Source organism: Mesoplodon densirostris, chromosome 2, assembly GCF_025265405.1.
Source record: "Mesoplodon densirostris isolate mMesDen1 chromosome 2, mMesDen1 primary haplotype, whole genome shotgun sequence".
Classification (NCBI taxonomy): domain Eukaryota; kingdom Metazoa; phylum Chordata; class Mammalia; order Artiodactyla; family Ziphiidae; genus Mesoplodon; species Mesoplodon densirostris.
The window spans coordinates 51,459,680-51,481,294 of NC_082662.1; the positions used below are offsets into that span (position 1 = coordinate 51,459,680).

The window sequence follows — 21,615 nt, forward strand, 5'->3', positions numbered from 1 at the left end:
CAAAAGAAGCAGCGAATCTATACTCAGAAAAAGCTTGCCATCGGGCTTTTGATTCAGTGGATCTGAGATGGTGTGAGCTTCCCAGGTGATTCTGAGATGAGCAGGTCAGCATCTGGGTATGGCAAGTATGGCTCCCTTCCTGTTCTAATTTTTTCCTCTTTTTCCATCTCATTTAGCTTGTGCTTGACACTTCGAGTGATGGGAGCTTACCACCTCACAAGGCAGGCTGCCCAACCCGTCCTGAGAACAGCAATACTTAGGACAAAGATGCCAATACAGTCACCATATATGGAGCTTTTCTTTTGGATCAGAGGCACTGGATAGATGCTACTGGTTCCAGAGGCTAAGCATTATTTATCCCCCTTTTACAGTGAAAGAAACCGAAACTCAGAGGTTTAGTGGCGTACTCAGCGTCTCAGAGGTGGTGAGAGACGGGCCGGGATTCCAGCCACCCCGGGGGCGGGGCCGGTGGGCCCACGTGCTTCCCGGGGCGCAGCAGGTCCCCGGAGCAGGGGCGGGGGTGACTCTTGGGAGGAGGGAGGGAGCCGGGCCGCCACGTCGCCGGCCCTGCGCAGGCTGCACACTCCGCTCCGCCCATAGTCCTCCCGGGCCTCCCCATAGAAGGTAAGCCCGGGCAGGATCCCACGAGCGCTGGCGGGGCCTGGCGTCCTGCTGGTTTCAGTTTCTGAAGAGCCCGGCCCTGAGCAAACTGGGAGGCTGGGAGGAGGGTTCTGGAAGCCTTCCCAACAGATAGCAGATTAACTCCCTGCTGCCTGGGAGCCACCCGCGTGGGAACGAGCTGGGTTACCAGCGCGCGGCCTCCCTGGTGGGTGACAGTCCCTGCGGGCGGGCTGGGCACCCCCGGCTGCCCAGAGCCACCTTGGCTCAAGGTTCCAGGTCCAGTCAGGCTCTGGCCAGGACAACCAGGCTGGGAGACTAGGCGGCCGCCCCAGGCCCACCCTCCAAATATGGAGACATCTTCCTGCTTCAGCCTGGCTTGTCCCTCCCTGTCTAGGGCGTTGGTGTTACACAGTGTTAGCAAAATGCTTAGAATGTTTGTTTTCTTTCTGAGAAAGAGGCTGAGGGACATTGCCAAGACCAACATGAACTCAAACCCAGGGCATTCTCTGTCAGACATTCTTCTGGACAGACAGACCCGGGTCTGAGTACCACTTCTGCCACTTCCTAGCCGGTGACCTTTGTGTAAATTTCTTCATCTCTCTGAGCCTTGCTGTCCTCATCTATAAAATGGGGATAGTTATAGCTATCTCTAAGATATGTTCTGAGGAGTAGATTAGATAGAGATTACACATATTAAGTATTTAGTGCCCGCAATCAACGTCAATTAACATTATTATTATACTGTTATTACCAATGACTAATAATGACACTCAGGATTATTACTAATGCGACTGTGAGCATAGGTGTAAAAAAATAGGCTCAATTAAAAGTTTTTACCGAGGTAAATAGTTTTATGAGATGTAAATAAAGAAAGAGGAATAACTCTGGGCTGGAAAGTATATACACATGACCTCACGTAATATTCAAACAGCTTCACAAAGCAAGTGTTATACAGGTGGGAGAGTTGAGGCTCCTGGAGGTTAAGTAACTTGCCCACGTCGTACACTGAGTTAGTACCTGGGGTCCTGGCCTCCCTCCTTCTGGGTGCCCCTTAAACCCCAGCTAGTCCACACCTGCCAGCCTCAGCAGAGGTGCCTCCATCTACAGGGAATGCCTTCTCTTCCCCCAGGCTCACCAATGTGGAGGAAAAGGAGTGAGCTCTGGAAAGTGGATAAAGGTCACTTCCTCCAGGCAGCTTTCCTAATTCTCTCCCTCTTCCCCTTGTAGAACAAACCCTCCCTCTTTTGTTCTCCTGGTGCCTGTAGCAAGTGACTGCACACCCTTCTGGACTGTGTCTCTTCTCCAGGGAGTGTGCTTCTCTGAGGCAGACACTGTACACTTTTTTCACCTTGGGAGGGTCAGTATGGTGTTGTAATTAAGTACAGGCTTAGAAACCCAACTGCCCAGGCTCAAACCCTGGCTCAAATCTTGGCTTTACCACTTGCTGGCTGTAGGGCTTGAATAAGTAACTTCAGTTCTCTCTGCCTCACTTCTCTTATCATAAAATGGAAATTAACACTAAGATCAGCCTCATGGCCTTGCTGTAGGATTGAACGAACACCTAGATCTGTGTAGATCTAAATATACCACTGCGAATCTCTTGAGTGACAGATGTCCACTGAATGAAGACGGGATTGCTGAGGTCCTGAATTTTGCTTGTTAACAGAAAGTGAAACATAAGAAGAATGTCACTGAGCATGGGGTAAGTGTCGAGGGACCTAAGACCTGGTCCTGAATCTGTCTGTAACTTAATGTATGGACTTGGGCCTGCCTGTCTCTTCCTCACTCTCTCCAACTGAAAGAGAAGTTTGGCTCCCACAGCTGGATGGTCTTTGCAAAGTAATATTCAGTGGTATTAATTCTTTGCCTGTAGGGCTTTTACTGGGGTAATGTTCCAAGTTAGAGGTCATACCCAGAAATAAATGACTGGCTCACCATTGGAAGCACAAACCTCAACCACTGGTAGGTGATTGTGTTAACCGTGATTATGGCCAGCTTTCACTGAGCACATATTAGTGCTGGGCCTTGGGCCGTGTGCCATCATTATCCTGTTTATTTTTCTCAATAACCCTATAAAGAGGTATTACTGTGATCCTGTGTTACAGCTGAGAAAACAGAGGCTCAGAGGTTGGAAGTAGTTGGACAGGGAGTACAGTCCTGTTTGTCAGATTCCAATTCCCTGCTGCCTGTGAGAATCCTCCCTAGAGCCTGTTCAAATACCTGTGAGGACAAGGAACCTATTATCTTTCAAGCCAGTCCATTATTAGGCATCCTGAATAGCTGAGGTTAAAGCTGCCATTTTTACATTTGCTTCATGACTTTGGACCTAGACTCAAGGCAGTCATGGCTTAGGTACAGGGTTAAGGGAAGGGAGATTATAAATCCCCCCACCCCACCCCCTGGAAGTCTTCAGGAACAGTTTACTACGGAGTGGTCAGAAGACAGAAGCCTCTGTTCTCACCTTTCTGGGTCTGGCCCAGACCTCTCATCCACAGAGTCTGACCTGGGGATAGAGCTGAGGGATGTATTTCAGTACAGCCTAGACTGGGATTGGTTGAATGCAAAGAATCAGAAATTTGCGTCTGTAATCACCAGTCAGTTGGTATACATTCCCTTGGGGGTGGTATTTCAGGGAACATGTAAACGGAAAGTTTGGAGCAAGTCAGGACTGCAAAACTGAAAGGAGAAATTTTTTTTATGGTTCCCTGGGGAGGCAGGGCTAGTTTATTTATTTATTTTAATTTTTTGGGCTGCGTTGGGTCTTCGTTGCGCTGCATGCGGACTTTCTCTAGTTGCGGCGAGTGGTTGCTACCTTTCATTGCGGTGCGCGGGCTTCTCATTGCAGTGGCTTCTCTTGTTGCGGAGCATGGGCTCTAGGCGCATGGGCTCAGTAGTTGTGGCTCGCAGGCTCTAGAGCTGAGGCTCAGTAGTTGTGGCGCACGGGCTTTGTTTCTCTGCGGCATGTGGGATCTTCCCAGACCAGGGATCGAACCCGTGTCCCCTGCCTTGGCAGGCAGATTCTTATCCACTGCACCACCAGGGAAGCCCTTAAAGGAGAAATTGGCTCCAGGATTACTGACTTTGCCTGGCTTTGTTCGGTTTGTCCCTTTACCAAAAATAAATATCCTGCTTGAATAGCTATAGAGACTCATCATTGCCAACAAGATAAAGTCCAAAGTCCATGGGGTGGCACTCAAGGCCCTTCACTATCTAGTCCCAATTCACCCTTTTCACTTCTTCCCCCATTGTACACCCAATCCTATTTCCAGCTAGAGAATTCCATACGGTTCCCTAAATACTCCATGTTTGTTCCCTCCTCCATGCCTTTGTATATGCTATTCTTTTTGCCCATGGCATGCCAACAAATGTCACATCTAGATGACACCAATCCCATTTTAAAACATGTTGTATTTCCTCTTCAATTCCCAAGACTTTTCCAAATAGTCCCTGCAAAGAGAGAATCTTGGCTGCCTTTTTAGAATTGCAACTAAACACATAAATAAACAAATCAAGGAACATCAAAGGGAAACATTTAGAGTTAGGGCATTGAGTGCCCTAACCAAAAGCATTACCAAAAGCATTGTGGTAAAACCCAAACTCATAAGGCTGCATATCAATGTGGTTTGGAAAATCTTGCGTTACAGTACTACGAAGCTAATTTAAGGATGTTTCAAGAATGTGCTCCTAAATTGGAACAATTCACTGTGTTATGCTAAAGTCCAACAATAGGACTGAAAAGCATTGTTAGGGGAACCTCTGTAACTTGTTCAGGAAGTTAGCCAGGGTGGGGAAGGCTTCCCTGGGGCACTTTGGACATGTCATTTTCATCACAGGTTCCAATGTGTAAAGAAGGAGATTCAGAGCCCAGTTCTTCACAATAACAAAATGTTAGCATGAAGTCAGGTGGCCGTCTGATCTTGTTTGCCCAGGAAGTTCTGGTTTTCACCCAAGGTCCTGAAATAATTATCAATAGTTCTCCTTTTATTATCAAGTACCCTAGCGTGGAAGATAAATTGTATGTCCCGCTAGCACTAGATAACCAAACAAGAGCTTGTCTAGGTGGTTGCTTTTCTAAGGCTCTGCCATCTGTTGGATGTCAGTCCACTCTTCCAGACACAGCCTTTGTCCCTTCCTCTGTGACAGATTAATAGCTCTGCCTACACACTCTCAGGGCACTTACCTTCACTCACTCTTTTTCCCACCAGGCTTTGGGCCTCCTCACCAAGCACCAGGCTATATTCTGTGTGTCTCCTTGTGTAAGTCCCAGACACAGTGGGCTCTTAGCAAGAGGTTGTGGAGTGAATTATTTTGGAAAAAAAAATATTCCCCAAGAAGTTTTTGTTTGGGTTTACTTTATTTGCAGTCATCAAAGGAATAAAAAAGGCTTCATAAGAACTTGCCTTTATACCTAAATACTGAAAGGTAGATATGAAATACAAAAGTCTTCCAAAGGAAAGTCAAGAAATATTTAGGAAAATGACAAGAAGTGCCCGCACATGATTTTTCATTGTTGTTGTTAAATGTTAAAAAGTATCAAGCCTCTTGGTGAGTCCTTTAAATTCATAATTTGAGTAGTGACCGCATTTGCACTAAAAAGAATCAGACTTCTTTCTACTTTTCTATATCCTTCTTAAACAAGTGTGTATCACTTTTTCTTGTACTTTTCCTTGAGCAGGTATGTTTTTTCTTTAGTAAGTATGTATGACTTTTTAGCTAGGAAAGTTTTTATTAGAAAAGATACAAATGTTGAAATAAAACAAAATCAGTTTTCTAAAAGCTTTGAAAGATCATTTAGATAAACCCTTTTATTCCATATTCCAAAGAGTCTGTGTGTTGGGGGGAGGGGAGAAGGCGCATGAAAACTCAGACACTAACAGAGGCCCAGAGTATTTAAACGATGCAACAGAAGCTCACGGCCAGTAAGTGGCAAAGTCAATATCTGGACCTAGTTCTCTGAATCCATGTCTCTTGATCCCTGCACAACACCCCTCTAATTCTTTTGGACTGACAAAGAGCCTTTGAGCAGGGACACTCTTATCTTTTCATACCTGGAGTTAGATGTGAGCTCCCTGCCTCAACGAGGCTTATTACATGGATACAGTTAAACCATGCACAGCCCCAAATTCAGAGTCGAGGAGAAAAATGGTGCAGGGGTTAGGGTTTGCATCATGAGCAAATCAGGCAAGCTGGGGTTCAGATCCTGATTCCCCACTTACTTGCTGAGTGACTTTGGTCAAGTTACTTAACCTCTCTGAGGCCTAGCTTACTTAATCTCTCTGAGGCTTAGTTTCCCCCTCTCAGATGGGGAGAACAGTGTCTTGTAGGATTTGGTGAGGTTTAAATGAAATAGCATATGGAAAGCACTCACCAGTTTCTGAAAGTAGTAAACATTCAAAAATTATAGGCATTAATATAATTATATAATATTAATATATTAATATTATAAGTTAACTATTATATAATTTTATATCAGAGTTATTGTAATTATTACTACCCTACTCATCAAGCTTGCACTGAAGGAGAGCTTATCAATTTCAAATAGGGACACAGCCGACAATTCGTTCCTAATACCCATATGCCAGTCCCCAAAGCAGCTTAACCTAAGAAACCTGTTTCTGAGGAGGTGGTGATTGACATAGGAATTGTACGTAGAGAAGCCTGTGTGACTGGTTCCTTTGCTATCAGGCATTTTCCTATGTTCCTAGAGTCGTTGATAGCGCATTTTCTTTGTTTGTCTGTTTGTTTTGTTTTTTGGCTTGGGCTTTGCAAAACTTCCTGGTGGGCAGTTTTAGTCATCCTTCCTAGCAGTTTGCAAGAGTAGGTTAAGAAGCTGGAGATCATAAAAAATGTCCTGATATGTCAGAAAAAGGGAAAAAGAAGGAAGATGGCGCCTCATGTTTATTCACTTGAAATATTGCTGACTAGTTCTTTCTTCTTTAATCTTTCATGGTGACTTTCTTTTCTTTCTCTTTTTTCTTTTCTTTCCTTTCTTTCTTTCCTTCCTCCCTCCCTCTCTCTCTCTCTCTCTTTCTTTTTTTCTTTCTTTTCCCCTACCTCTACAGACATCTGTTTACCATGAAAATAAAAGTAACCCTGATACCCTGGCAACTACCAAACAAATCCATTCATTCAAGCACTAACCAGCTCATCTGCTATATATTGCTAAATACCCACTGCATTAGGTCCTATGCCAGGTGTAGACGTGCAGGTTACATAAACTGTCTATGGAATAGGAACAGACCTGGGTTCCAACCTCAGCTTCACTAGTTACTATAGATTTGATCTTGGTCAGATTAGCCACTTACCCTCTGAACCAACTCCTTCTCTCAAACTCCCTGTCTCAGTCATGGCACCATCATCCTCCTCCAGTCCCTGTTCAGAACCTGGGAATGATTTTATTCTCCTTGTTAACCCTCTTCCTCATGTCTAATCAGTCCCTCAGGGAAGCAGGATTTAACTCCTAACTAGCTCTTGAATGTGTCTTCACCATCATCTCCATTCCATTCAACAGATATTTCCTGACAGCCTGCTCTGTCCCAGACTCTGCTGGGCATGAGGATACCTTTCCCCAAGGAGCTTCCAGACTGGTCAGATACACCCATAGACACACAATTCCCCTACAGTGAATGTGTGTGATGGTAATAAAAGCCCACTTTTATTGCACCCTTAACACTGCTAGACACCGTCCTAAGTGCTTTAAATGTATTAAATCATTTAATCATCACAATAACCCGAAGAGATAGGTACTATTATTATCTTTATTTTATAGATAAGGAAACCTAGACAACAGAGTAAATAAGCAACTTGCTCAAGGTCACACAGCTAGGCAGCCATTGAGGCAGAATACAGTGGTTTAAAAAGCTTCAAAGCCAGCTAAAAAGCCATTGCTGTTAACCACCACCGAACTCTGCCTCTGCTTATGGACCCAGGAGAAGGGTTTCCGGGCACCAGAGGAGGAGCTTCTAATGGAACTGAAGGTCCATTGAGCTGCTGTCTGTGCTGAGCCTTAAAATCTGAGTAGGAGTTAGTTAGCCAGAGAAATCCTCCCCATTCCCACTGCCACCGCCCAGCATGGGCCCTAACCTTGACCAACCTCTTCATTGTTCCCACTCCATCAGTCTATTCTTCCGACCTGCACCAGTGAGCTTTCTAATCAAATCCAATCAGATTCATAGATACAGAGAACAAACTAGTGGTTATCAGTGGGGAGAGGGGAGGGGCAAGTTAGGAGTGGGGAATTAAGAAGTACCAACTGCTATGTACAAAATAAGATACAAGGATATATTGTACAGCAGAGGGAATATAACCAATATTTTATAATAACTATAAATGGAGTATAATCTTTAAAAACTGTGAATCACTATGTTGTACACCTGAAACAGATGTATCGTAAATCAACTATACCTCAATTTTTAAAAAATCTGACCATCTCACCGCTTTTCTGCTTTCATTTTAGAATGTCTTTCCCTCGTCTATAGGGGAGAGTCAAAACTACCCCGCAGGACCTCTGCCTTGCTCTCAGCTTTGCTCCCACCTCCCCCCACCTGAGCCACGCCGAAGCACTTGTGGTCCTCTGAATGCACAGGCTCACTTCTGCCTCTGTGGGTGTCAGGTGTCGGATCCCACTCCCTCAGCTCCTGTGGACCCTTCCGGGCTCAGCTCCTTTCAAGGATGCCTTCCTGGATCCCACAGGCAAAGTAGAGTACTGTCAACAGCATGCTCATCACATCCCAGATATTCTTATTTTAGCTTCTCCCCCTGAATCGGAGCAGTCGGCTTCTGAATCTGTCTCTTCTGTTACACAATGAGCCCTTTGAGGAGTACTGGGCTCTCCTCACAGGGCCTGACATCTAATGAATTCCTAGAATGAATGAATGAGTGAATAAATGAATGAATGAGTACTGAGAACAAGGACAACTTTTATGTCTTTTTATCTCTTGCAGCTCATAGTAGAGTGCTGAGGACATGGACATGTCCAGTTAAATATTGACTTACACATCTGTGGGGTACAATCAGAACTATGAGAGGGTAAATGCCTTCCACGAAGCCAGAAATATATCATGAGAAAAGCACTGGACAGGTGATTAGGACATCTGGGCCCCATCGCCAATTAGCTCTGTGGCCATGGGCAAGACATTAACATTTCTGAGCCTCCACTTTCCCAGCTATAATACTGCTGTGAAAAGTGCAAGAGGGCATGGATGCTGAAGAAATCTGTGAAGTGCTGGATCAGCCAGTGGGACTCAAAGGCATGATTCCTCCAGCTAATCTCCAAGTATCAATCTAAGTTGGGTTTACTCAGTGCTACTGCAGGCCATGGGGCAAGCCTTTCCCACCCTTTCTCCTCTTCTTGTTCTGAGTCCAGGAAGATTTCCATCTGTACCTTGTTCGCAAGCCAGACTCCGAACCTAGTGTTTGGAAAAACAGGCAAATTATATTCTCCCAGGTGTATCCTGTCTACATACTGAGCTGTAAGGCCAAGTTTGTTCTCAGAATAAAGTGAGTACATGCACGTGTGTGTGTGTGTGTGTGTGTGTGCGTGTGTGCGTGCGTGCGTGCTTTCATTAGCAGGGCAGAGTTCAGGATAATAAAGGCAACTGTGGGGTAATGGTGAGAGCTCTGAACTTGGCATCAGAATATTTGGGTTTTAATTCCCACCATTGTCACTTCTGTACTGGATGACTTTGGTTATATTCTTAACCTCCTGTAGCCTCCCTCCCTCATCTCTAATATGAAGGCAATAAATTTGCCACAGATTCATTGTAAAGATTAAGTGAAATAAGGAATGTAAGGCAGCGATCCCAGAACCTGGTGTGTGGTATGTACTATATTGATGTTTGCTTGTTGATTTTTACTTGTATTAATAATAACAGTGTCTAATGTTTTCTAGATGCTTTCTAAGCATTTCACATGTATTATATTTTTTAAGTCTCATCACAGTTTTAAAAGAGAGATCTTATTATCCCATTCTAAAGACTAGGAAATTGAGGCTTTAATAGGTTAAACATCTACTCCAAGGTCACAATAGAGCTGGTAATTAAGAGAGCCAGGGCTCAGATGCATGTCTCTCTATCCTAAACTGAGGCATTTGGGACTTGCAATGCAAATATGTCTTAAGTCAACATTTTCCTCATTATCCTACTAAGAAATTATACTAAAGACACAATAGGAACAGGGGAAAAAAGCTGAAGATTCAAGTAATTGAAATATAAGCTTAATTACATAAGTATCTATGCAAACATGCACACTAAGAAAGATAATGTTGTTGACTGAAATTGGTTTGTTAAGAAGAAGAAGAGGAAGACAAGCACACTAATTGTGTCATTGCTAAGAGTAACGAACTAATAGATACCGTCCAAAAAGTAGAGAGAACTAAAGGTGTTACATAAAGATATAATTAACATGGTAACCACTAGAACAGAAATACAAACCATCCTAAATAGCAGAAAAACTATACGTAAAAATAACAAATCAAAACCATTTATACAGTGAATGTCATAAATACATAAATAATTGTAAATAAAGGCTAACTACCTTCTGATTCCAGCCAAGATGGATAAGACAGACTGAATTTACTCTCCCACCCAGAAACAACCAAAAAGACCAGACAAAATATATTAAGCAATGTTTTTCAAGACTCTTGATGTCTGGAAATGAAGAACAGTTATCTCTGAAAGACAGGAAACAAATAAGGTGAGCCCTACAACTGCCCCAGTTTACTATCTTGAGAGAGTTTTCAGTTTTTGGCATAAGGAAGGAATCCAGGCAGAGCCTAGAAGACTCCCTGAGTTGAGGAGATGAAGCTGAGAGTTCAGAGAGACAAAGGCAGATAGAATTCACAGGACAGAGTACTGAGAGGAAAGACTCACAGACAGAAGACTTTGAAGAGCTGCACAGGGTTTTGGTCAGCACACACATGAGGAAGTTATCCAAGACCAGGGAAAGAACCCTCCAAAAAGATTAGCACTCTTGCATTTGTCAGTAACTCATGGGTCAAAGACGAAATCAAAGGAAATTATAAAGTATTTGGAACTTAATGAAAATAAAAATACTTCATATTAAAACTTGTAGAATGCTGCTAAAGCAGTACCTATAGGAAAATTTATAGCACTAAATGCTTATATTAGTAAAAAAGAAAGATCTCAAATCAATGACTTCAGCTTCTACCTTAAGAAACTAGAAACAAAAGAGCACATCAAACCCAAAATGAGCAGCAGAAAGGAAATCGTAAAGGTCAGAGCAGAAAATATGGACTAGAAAACAGAAAAGCAATGGAGATAATCAATGACAATGGAAGTTTGTTCTTTAAGGAAGTCAATAAATCAATAAAACTTTAGTTGGACTAATCAGGAAAAACTTTAGTTGGACTAATCAGGAAAAAAAAGAGACATTTTAAATATCAAGAATAAGAAAGGCAACATCACTTCAGAAATTAATAGGATTACTAGGGAATATTATGAACAGTGCTATGCCAATAAATCTGAAAACTTAGATGAAATGGACAAATTCCTTGAAGAATACAAACTACTAAAGCACACTTAAGAAATAAACCTGAATTGCCCTCTGTCAGAGAAAGTGAATTTGTAGTTAGAGACTAATTGTAGGCCCAACTGGCTTCATTGGATGAATCTTACAAAACATTTAAGGAAGATTTTACACAATCTACACAAACTCTCCCAGAAAATTAAAAGGAACTAATTCTGTGGTATCAGAATTACACTGATACCAAAACTGGACAAAGAAAAAAAAAATAAACAAAAACAAAAACCTACCAGCCAATATTCCTCATGAACATAGAGGCAAAAATTTAAACAAATGTTAGCAAATTGAATTGAACACATATAAAAATAGTAATACTTATGACCAAATGGAGTTTATCCAAGGAATGAAAAGTTGGTTTAATATTAAAAAATAAGCCAATGACATTTATCATATTAACAAAGTAAAAAAAAACACACATTATGTTTATCTCAATAGATGAAATATTCATTCCTGATAAAAACTCTTCCTAGCAAGCTAGGAATAGAAGGGAACTTTCTCAACCTGTTAAATGGTATCTATGAAAAACCTACAGCTAACATCCTACTTAATAGTAAAAGAATGACTGCTTCCCCCTAACACTGGGGAAAAACAATGATATCAACTCTCATCACATTTTATCAACATTTCAATGGTGTTCCTATCCAGTGCAATAAGGCAAGAAAAAAATAAAGGGAATCCAGATTAGAAAAGAAGAAATAAAATTCTCTTTATCCTTAGACAATGTAGTCTACAGAAAATCTGATGGAATCTAGAACAAAGCTACTAGAACTAATGGGTTCAGCAAGGTCACAGGATACAAGATTAATATTAAAAATCAATTGTATTTCTATTTAGTAGTAATGAAAAATTGGAAATTTAAGTTGTGGAAAATAATATTTACAATAGCATTACAAAAATGTGAAATACTCAGGGATAAATCTGACAAGAGATGTGCAAGATCTGTATATTAAAAACTATAAAACATTGCTGAGAGAAGTAACAGAAGACTTAAGTAAATGGAGAGATGCATCTTCTTCATGAGACCGGAGACCTAATATTGTTAAGATGTTAGTTCTACCCAAGTTAATCTATAGATTCAACACAATCTCAATCACAACCTCAGTGGACATTTTTATATCAATTGACAAGCTATTTCTAAAATCAGTATGGAAATATAAAGAACCTTGAATAACCAAAACAACTTTGAAAAATAATAAAATTAGAGACTTACACTACCTGATTTCAAAATGTATTATAAAGCTGCAGGTATCAGAATAGTATGGTATTGGTGAAAAGGCAAACAAATAATTCAATGGAACAGAATAGAGAATCAATAAGTAGAGCCATACATATATGAACAATTGATTTTTGACAAAGGTGTAAAGGCAATTTAGTGGGAAAGGATAGTCTTTTCAACAAATGGTACTAGGACAACTGGATAATCTATATCCAATTGCAAAAATATTGAACTTTGATTTATACCTTGCATCATGCACAAACGTTAACTCAGAATGGATCATAGACATAAATGTGAAAACCCAAACTATAAAACTTCTTTAAAAAAAGCAGAGAAGAAAATTTTTGACCTTGAGTCAGAAAGTTTTCTTAGATACAACATCAAAACCATGATCCATAAAAGAGCAAATTGATAAATTGGACTTCATCAAAAATTAAGAACCTAATTTTTCTTGGAAGATACTATTAAGAGAATGAAAAGACAAGCCATCAACTGGGAGATAATGTGTGTAAGCTTATATCTGTAAAGTGCTTGTATACAGACTATAGTTGACCCTTGAACAACCGTGTGGATTTTCAACCCTCCACATGGTTGAAAATCCATGTATAACTTTCAGCGGCCCTCCATATCCAGTTCCACATTCGTGGATTCAACCAACCACAGATCATTTAGTACATGTTTATTGAAAAAAAATACACATATAAGTGGGCCCACACAGTTCAAACTGATGTTGATCAAAGGTTAACTGTATATAAATAACTCTCAAAACTCAGTAATGAGAAAGCAACCCAAAAGGCTTAAACAGACATTTCACCAAAGGAAATATGGATGACAAATAAGCATACACAAAAAGCTCAACATCATTAGGGAAGTGCAAATTCAGACCATAATTAAATACCACTACATGTGTATTAGAATAAGTACAGTTAGAAAGACTGACCATTTCTAGTGTAGGCTAGGGTGTGGAACAACCAGAACACTCATGCACTGATAGTAGGACTATAAAATGGTACAACTACTTTGAAAATAGTTTGGAAGTTTCTTATGATGTTAAACATGCACCTTTCTTGTCATTCCACTTCTAGATATTATCTAAGAGAATAACTTTTAATTTAGACAGAGAATTTTTAAAACAATATTAATATGAGTATGTATATGAATGTTTATCACAGGTTTATATGTAATAGCTAAGAACTGGGAATTACACAAATGTTCATCAACAGGAGAATGCATCAACAAATTGTGGTATATTTATACAATACAATACAATTCTACTCAGCAATAGAAAGGAATGAAGTATTATACATCCAGCAATAAGGATGAATCTTAAAATTATGCTGTATGAATACAAGTCAGACAAAAAAAGAATATATATTGTATGATTCCATTGATAGAAAAATCTGAAAAAATGCAAACAAATCCATAGTGGTAGAATGCAGATCTGTGTTTGCTGGGGGTGTGAGTGGGAAGTGGACTAGGATGGGAGGGAGAGATTGCAAAAAGCTTGAGAAAAATTTGGGGCATGATGAACATGTACACTATCTAGATTGTGGTGATGGCTGTATACATATATATGTATACATATATATGTCAAAAGTTATCAAAGTGTACATTTTGAAGATATTCACTTTATCATATGAAAATTATACTTCAATAAAGTTGGTACAAAAAACCCATTACTTTAAAAGTAAAATGTATGTAAAGTTGAGAATATAGCATACAACTAGATGACAGAAATAAGAGCCAAACATATCTCTTATATCAATAGGTATAAATGGGTATTAACTCACAAAAACACTATCAGACTGAATCACAAAGCAAAATTCAAATTTACCCAGAAAGGTTAAAAAGGTGGAAATGTGTAACAGGCAAATGCAAATTGAAAGAAAGCTGAGGTTGCCCATTCATATGAGAAAACATTGAATTCTGGTTTAAAAAAATGCTAAGCCAAACAAGGAAGATATTGTATAATGGTAAAGGGTGCAATTCACAATGAGGGTATAAGAATTTTGAAAATCAGTGAACCAAATTACACAGCAGCAATATTCATACAACAGAAATTATAAGAGATGCAAGAAGACATTAACAACAATAAGATCATGGTATTAAAAGGTAATTTATATACTTACCTGGCAGGGGAGATACCATGATCATGAAGGTGGTTTTCCCAGGGCATGGCTTATGCATTGCACTACGGATGTGCTGACCCCCGTGATTTCCCCAAATGTGGGAAACTTGACCACATAATCTGTGGTAGTAGGGGAAAAAAATGTTAAAAAAAAAAGAGGTAATTTATCCTCTTAGACTCTGATAGATCAAGCAGATGGATAAATAAATAAATATAATAAATATCTAAACAACAAATATAAAGCAAATCTAATTGATATATATAGTTGTCGCTTAGTATCTATAGGGAATTGGTTCCAGGACCCCCGCGGACACTAAAATCTGCAGATGCTCAAGTTCCTTATATAAAATGGTGTACTGTGTGCATATAATCTATGCACATTTTCCCTTACACTTTAAATTTTCTCTAGGTTACTTACAATACTTAATACAAGGTAAATGCTGTGTTAAATAGTTGTTGGAGTGCAGCAAATTCAAGTTTTGCTTTTAGGAAATTTCTTGTTTCTTTTTTTTTCCCCTGCGTATTTTTGATCTGTGGTTGGTTGTATCTGTAGATGTGGCATCTGTGGATATGGAGGGCCAACTGTATTTCAAACTGTGTAATCTGAAAGTGGAGACTACATCTTATGGTTTTACAAATCCCATTTTATACTCACAAAATTTGTCATATAATAGGTGCCCAAACTAAAAAATTCTAAAATGCAGAAACACTTATGGCTATATTCTCTTCTTACAAAGCAAGAAAAATAGAAATTAAAATAAAATTTAAAAATAAATTTAAATTTAGAGATTTATGTATTTCCGTTAAATAACTTTTAATTCAGAGTTTTAAGCAACATTAATAAAAATACCATGTATTAAAACCATGGAATACTACAAAAGCAGTTTCAGAGGTAAATTTATACCTCGATATTTGTATCAATTGAAAAGTATAGGAGGTGGGCTTCCCTGGTGGCGGCGCAGTGGTTAAGAATCTGCCTGCCGACAGAAATAGAAACACAGATGTAGAGAACAAACGTATGGACACCAAGGGAGGAAAGTGGTGGGGGTGGTGGTGGTAGTGTGATGAATTGGAAGGTTAGGATTTACATGTATACACTGATGTGTATAAAATGGATGACTAATAAGAACCCGCTATATAAAAAAATAAATAAAATAAAATTCAAAAAAAAAAAAAGAATCTGCCTGCCAATGCAGAGGACACGGGTTCAAGCCCTGGTCTGGGAAGATCCCACATGTCGCGGAGCTACTAAGCCCATATGCCACAACTACTGAGCCTGTGCTCTAGAGCCCATGGAGCCCGCGTGCCACAACTACTGAAGCCTGTGTGCCTAGAGCCCATGCTCTGCAACAAGAGAAGCCACCGCAATGAGAAGCCCGTGCACTGCAACCAAAAGTAGGCCCTGCTCGCCACAACTAGAGAAAGCTGGCACGCAGCAGCAAAGACCCAACACAGCCAAAAATAATAATAAAAGAAAAAAAAAGAAAAAGAAAGTACAGGAGGGACTTCCCTAGTGGTCCAGTGGTAAAGAATCCACCTTACAATGCAGGGGAAGCGGGTTCGATCCCTGGTCAGGGAACTAAGATCCTATATGCTGCGGGCCAACTAAGCCCGTGTGCCGCAACTACTGAGCCCGCATGCCTCAAAGAGAGAGCCCATGTGCCACAAACTACAGACCCACGTGCTCTGGAGCTTGCGCGCCATAACTAGAGAAGAGAAAACCTGCACGCCACAACTAGAGAGAAGCCTGTGCACCTCAAAGAAAGATCTTGCTTGCCTCAACAAAAATCCTGCATGCCTCAACTAAGACACGACACAACCAAAAATAAATAAAAGAAATAAATAATAAATCTTTTTTTTAAAAAAAGTACAGGAACTGATGGACCAAAGGTATGTCAAAAAGTTAGAAAAAAATAGCCAAATTGTTGGAAAGCAGAAGGAATAAGTTAATAAATTAAAAAATTTAATGTTAGAAAACAGATCAGAATGAGTGAATGAATGAATGAATGAATGAATAAATAAATAGACTGATTCTTTTTTTTTTTTTTTTTTTTTTTTTTTTTGCTGTACGCGGGCCTCTCACTGCTGTGGCCTCTCCCGTTGCGGAGCACAGGCTCCGGACACACAGGCTCCGCGGCCATGGCTCGCGGGCCCAGCCGCTCCGCGGCATGTGGGATCTTCCGGGATCGGGGCACGAACCCGTGTCCCCTGCATCGGCAGGCGGACTCTCAACCACTGCGCCACCAGGGAAGCCCAGACTGATTCTTTTTTAAAAGCTAATACAACACAATAGATGAAACACTAGGTCACCTAATCACTGAAAAAGCTTTGGGGAAGAGGGGTGTGGAGAAAGGGCAATTACTAAAAATTATAGAAACATGAGAGTACAATCAAGAAACAATAAATTAAAATAAATATATGATTCTCCTTTGCAAACATTTTTTTCTAAAAATCTGGATGAAACAATTTTTGAGGAAAATGCAATATACCAAAACTGAGCCTAGAAGATATAGAAAATCTAAACAGATTGATCTGTATAGAAGAAATAGGGAAACTAGTCAATGTTGTACTCCCTTTCCCAAATTTCACGCCTAAAGAATTTCACCAGAAAATCCTACAAAGCCCCTAAAGCAAATAATGACAGTTGTATTTAAACTGTCAGGTCATAAAATAAAAACTTTCAAGTTTTCTTTCTTTTTTTTTTAAGAAGTGAGAATTCACTGCTATCAAAATCTAACAAAGGTTACACAAGAGATGGCTACCATTGATTCAAAGATGAAGCAATCAATTAAAAGAATAATACATCATAACCAAGTTGGGTTTAATCCAAAGCAAGGACGGTTCAGTATGATTCATGATATTAGTAGATATAAGAAGAAAAACAACATAATCATCTCCATAGATACTGAAGAAGCATTTCACAACATTCAACAGCTGTTTTTTTAATTTTTAAAAAACCAGTGAAATAAGGACTTCTGAATATTCCACATGTGTCTCAATCCAAAAGCTAGCATTATACTAAATGAAGAAATTCTCATCCTGTATTGTCCAATATGATAAGTACTACCCACAGGTAGCTATTTAAATTTAAATTAATTAAGACTAATAAAATTCCTCAGTCTCAATAGCCACATGTCAGGAGTCCAAGAGCCCCACATGGCTAGATGTACTCTTTAGAAGTGGTCTCCTAAGAATGCCCACTATTACCACTACTCTATACTAGAGGCAAAAATATTAATACATAATTGGAGGCATAAATATTAGAAAAGAAGATTAAACTGTCTCAGTTTGCATACAATATAGTCGTATACCTGGTAATACAGAGAATCCACTAAAAGCCACCATAAATAAATAGACCATTCAGTAAGGAAGTGGCATACAAAATTAATGTACAGAAATCAATAGTCTTCACATATGCAAATCACAATTAGAATAGTAAGCATAATAGAAAAAAATCCATTTATATCATTAGCCAAAATATAAAAGTGTAGACTTTATAAGAAATATGCAGCTAAATATGAAGACAACTTTAAAACATTCCTGAACATCACAAAACAAAACTTAAATGAGAAAGTACCTTGTATTTTTATACAAGAAGCTGCACTATCATAAATATATCAATTTTCCTTATGCTATTTTGTAAGTTCATCACAAGCTCAATAAAAATGCAGCATGTCCTTTTTTTTTTAATAAACTAGACGAGCTGGTTCTAAAACTCCTGTGAACAAATAAATGATAATATCCAGGCAAACTAGGAAACAGAATATCAGTATTGGAGGGTGGCTACCTTTACTATATAGTAACACATATAATAAAACATCAATGACTTAAACAACTTGGTATCCTTTTTTTTTTTTTTTTTTTTTGTGGTATGTGGGCCTCTCACTGTTGTGGTCTCTCCCGTTGTGGAGCACAGGCTCCGGACGTGCAGGCCCAGCAGCCAGGGCTCACGGTCCCAACCGCTCCGCGGCATGTGGGATCTTCCCGGACCGGGGAACAAACCCGTGTCCCCTGCATCGGCAGGCGGACTCTCAACCACTGCGCCACCAGGGAAGCCCTGGTATCCTTTTTTTAATTGATATGGTCCAATAGAACAAAGTAAGACTAACAGTAGGCCTCTACTCTATGAGGATTGAATTCACGATGAAAGTGATGTCTCGTATCTGTAGGGAAAAGATAAACTATTCAATAAATGATGTTGGAAAAAGATGACTAGAGTTATTATGACTGCATAACAAACTGCCCCAGAACTTAGTGACCTAAAACTATGACGTTTATAGTGTTCACAGATTCTGAGGGTCAGGATATCTGAAAAGGCTCAGCTGGGGAGGTCTGACATGGGATGTCTTATGAAATTGTAATCAGATATTAGCTGGGGCTGTCATTATCTGAAGGCTTGACCAGGGCTGGAGAATCCACTTCTGTGGTGGCTGGCTCACATGACTGGCAAATTGGTGTTGGATATTCTCTGATACCTTTAGTTCCTCTTCATGGAAGGGTCCTCATAGCATGGTGGCTTGTTTCCCTCAGGGTGAGGAATCAGAGGATTCCAAGGTGCAAGATGCAACGCTAACTTGTATGACTTAGTCTCAGAAGGCGCATGCTGTCGTGAGCATCATATCCTCTCGGTCAGTTACAAAAATCCACCCAGTTCCATTTCGCTATGTAGGACTGTCAACGTCATATTGTAAGAAGAGAATGTGGGGTGGGATCTATATCGATATGGCGTTCTTTGGAAAATATAAAGTGTCACAGGTAGACATTTGGATAGGCAACTTTTGTGTGTCTGTAGCTCATATTAAGATAAATACCAAATGTGTTCTAATATAAGTGAATCCATAAATAGAGGAAGAAAATATGGGAAAGAGAATTTCTTTGCAACCTGAGAATTAATCTAACATTATTTTAAATTCATTAAAACTAATACAATTAAAAGTTGAATTCCTCGGTTTCAATAACCACATTTCAAGGGTCCAATAGCCACATGCAGCTGAGATTCGGAAGATGAGGAAGGAGTGAAAGGGGGATGAATGGGCCGAGCACCGCAAAGTGGGGTGGGGAGCATGTAACGCCACTGGGGCTGTAAGGAATTTACAGTGGCAGATTTATAGCCAGATTTACATAGCGTCAGGATCGCTTTGGCTGTAGGATAGGGAACTGGATGGGAGGGAGGCAAAGAGGCAGGAGACCAGGCAAAAGGTAAAGAGTAGGAAGATGGCATCTGGCCTGGAGCCAGCTGTGGCTCCCCAGTGTCCACAGGTGAGACCACCCTTCTAGAATTGGGTTCAGTTCTAGGGGGCCACTTCCAGAAACCTGCAGCAAACTTCAGACTTTAGAAAGGAGCAAGAGCACAACAAGACAGTGAAGGAGTTCAAGACCAAGTGAAGGGGATGACTCAAAGCATCCGGGCAATTTAACTTGGAGTCTCAGAAACCAGACATCATCATAGCGGCCCCCAGTCTGAGTGAAGCAACTGCCAGGTCACAGAGATCAGACTGTCCCTGGAGAAGCCAGCAGGTTCCAAGGCCAAGGAGAGGAGGTTGAGGTTTCTGGGCTTTCCCGAGGAGTGAACAAGATTTCTTTCTTTTGAAGAAGCTCAGATTCTCTTTTTTCCCTCCCTTCTTTTTGTAAAGGCATCCACCATTTGAGTCACTTGAGAATAAAACTGTTTTCCTCGAGAAGATTTCTGTGGGCGCCCGCGTAGGCGTTGGGACGGCTGCTGTCAGGGAACGGGAGAACATATGGTGGTCTGTTGTGAATGCGATCTGTTTTTTGTGTTGTTGTTAAACTTCCTCTCGTTAGCACTGGGCCTGTTATGTAAGAGCTTGAGGGTCCATATGGTTTGTTGCATAAGATGCCAAAGAGGAACACAGTTTTCTGTTGCACTGCAGCTAGTCCAATTGTGAGTTTGGGAAACATGTGGCCACAGCATCATATTTGAGTAATGAAGTCAAGTAGCCCTGGATTTGAACCTCAGTTCTACCACTCGTTAGCTGTGTGATCTGGGTAAGTAACCTAACCTCTCTGAGATTTGAACTCTCCGAGATTTTACTTCCTCCTGTGTAAAATGGTGAAAACTGTACCAACTTCACAGAGTTGTTAAGAGGATTCAGAATTCATAATACTAACTATAATTCATTGAGTAAATAAAATTTTTAGTGTTGCATGCTTTATAAATATTCTTTCTTTTAAACCTCATAGAACCCCTTGGAAATAGCTTTTATTATCTTCATGTTTCAGATGCAGAAACTGAGAAGAAAAGTGATGGAATGGCTTCCCTCACCTAATAAGAAGCCACGGAGCTAAGATTCAAACGTATGCTCCTGTACAGATGAGCCATCAAACCTGGGCTTCTTTGCCTCCAGTGCTGGTGAAGTACAAGGCATATAATGGATGCCAGTAAATGTGACCCTGGACTGTAAGCTCCCTGAGGGCAAGGCATTTGGACAATTTTATTCACTACTGAGTTCTCACACTGAAAGCGGTGCCTTGTGCAGAGGAGGCAGCCAGCAATCATGTTCAGACTAAATAAATGGATTTTGCATTCATGGCAGGGTTGCCAGCTCTGCCATTTACTAGCTGTGACCGCAGGCAAGTTACTGAGCTGGATCGTGTTTCCACGTTTTCTCCCCTGTATATTGCGGTCAATGGTGATTGACCTCCCAATAACTGCTCCATTACCTATCTTCCTCCAGCTTTATGAACCCTCTGGCCCAGGCTTACTTGTTTGTACTCTACACTACTTAAAACAGAACAAAATCCAAAACATACAACTACAACAACAAACGGACCTGTGCTTTCTAGAGCCCCATAAGACATTGTCCTTAGTGATGCAAATATATGCCAAGATTAATGTGTTATCTTCATCAGAGGGCTTTGCACTTCAGCAAGTGCCTTCTGGAAACATGGTAATGTAATCCATGCATAATTGCCTACTAGTAGAATTATAGCCAAACTATAGGCAGTTCATACCACTTGAGAATAAAACCGTATTACCTTGGCTCAGTGGAAACAAAGATGTGATCAACTAGTGATAGCTGCATGGCGGTACAAGGGGTTGTGGAGGCTTGATTGCCATCTTGGGCTAAACTGATCTTCCTATATTTTA

At 40.4% G+C, this 21,615-nt stretch overlaps 1 long non-coding RNA gene and 1 pseudogene across 1 annotated transcript; both read left to right on the forward strand.

The window, feature by feature from the left end:
- The first annotated feature begins 536 nt into the window (after positions 1-536).
- LOC132480163 (uncharacterized) lies at positions 537-21,062 on the forward strand. Its single transcript, XR_009530608.1, has 3 exons — positions 537-624; positions 2,169-2,323; positions 20,748-21,062. It is a non-coding gene; the product is annotated as an uncharacterized LOC132480163 (long non-coding RNA).
- On the forward strand, positions 14,501-14,681 carry LOC132484812 (U1 spliceosomal RNA; annotated as a pseudogene).
- Positions 21,063-21,615: the final 553 nt, after the last annotated feature.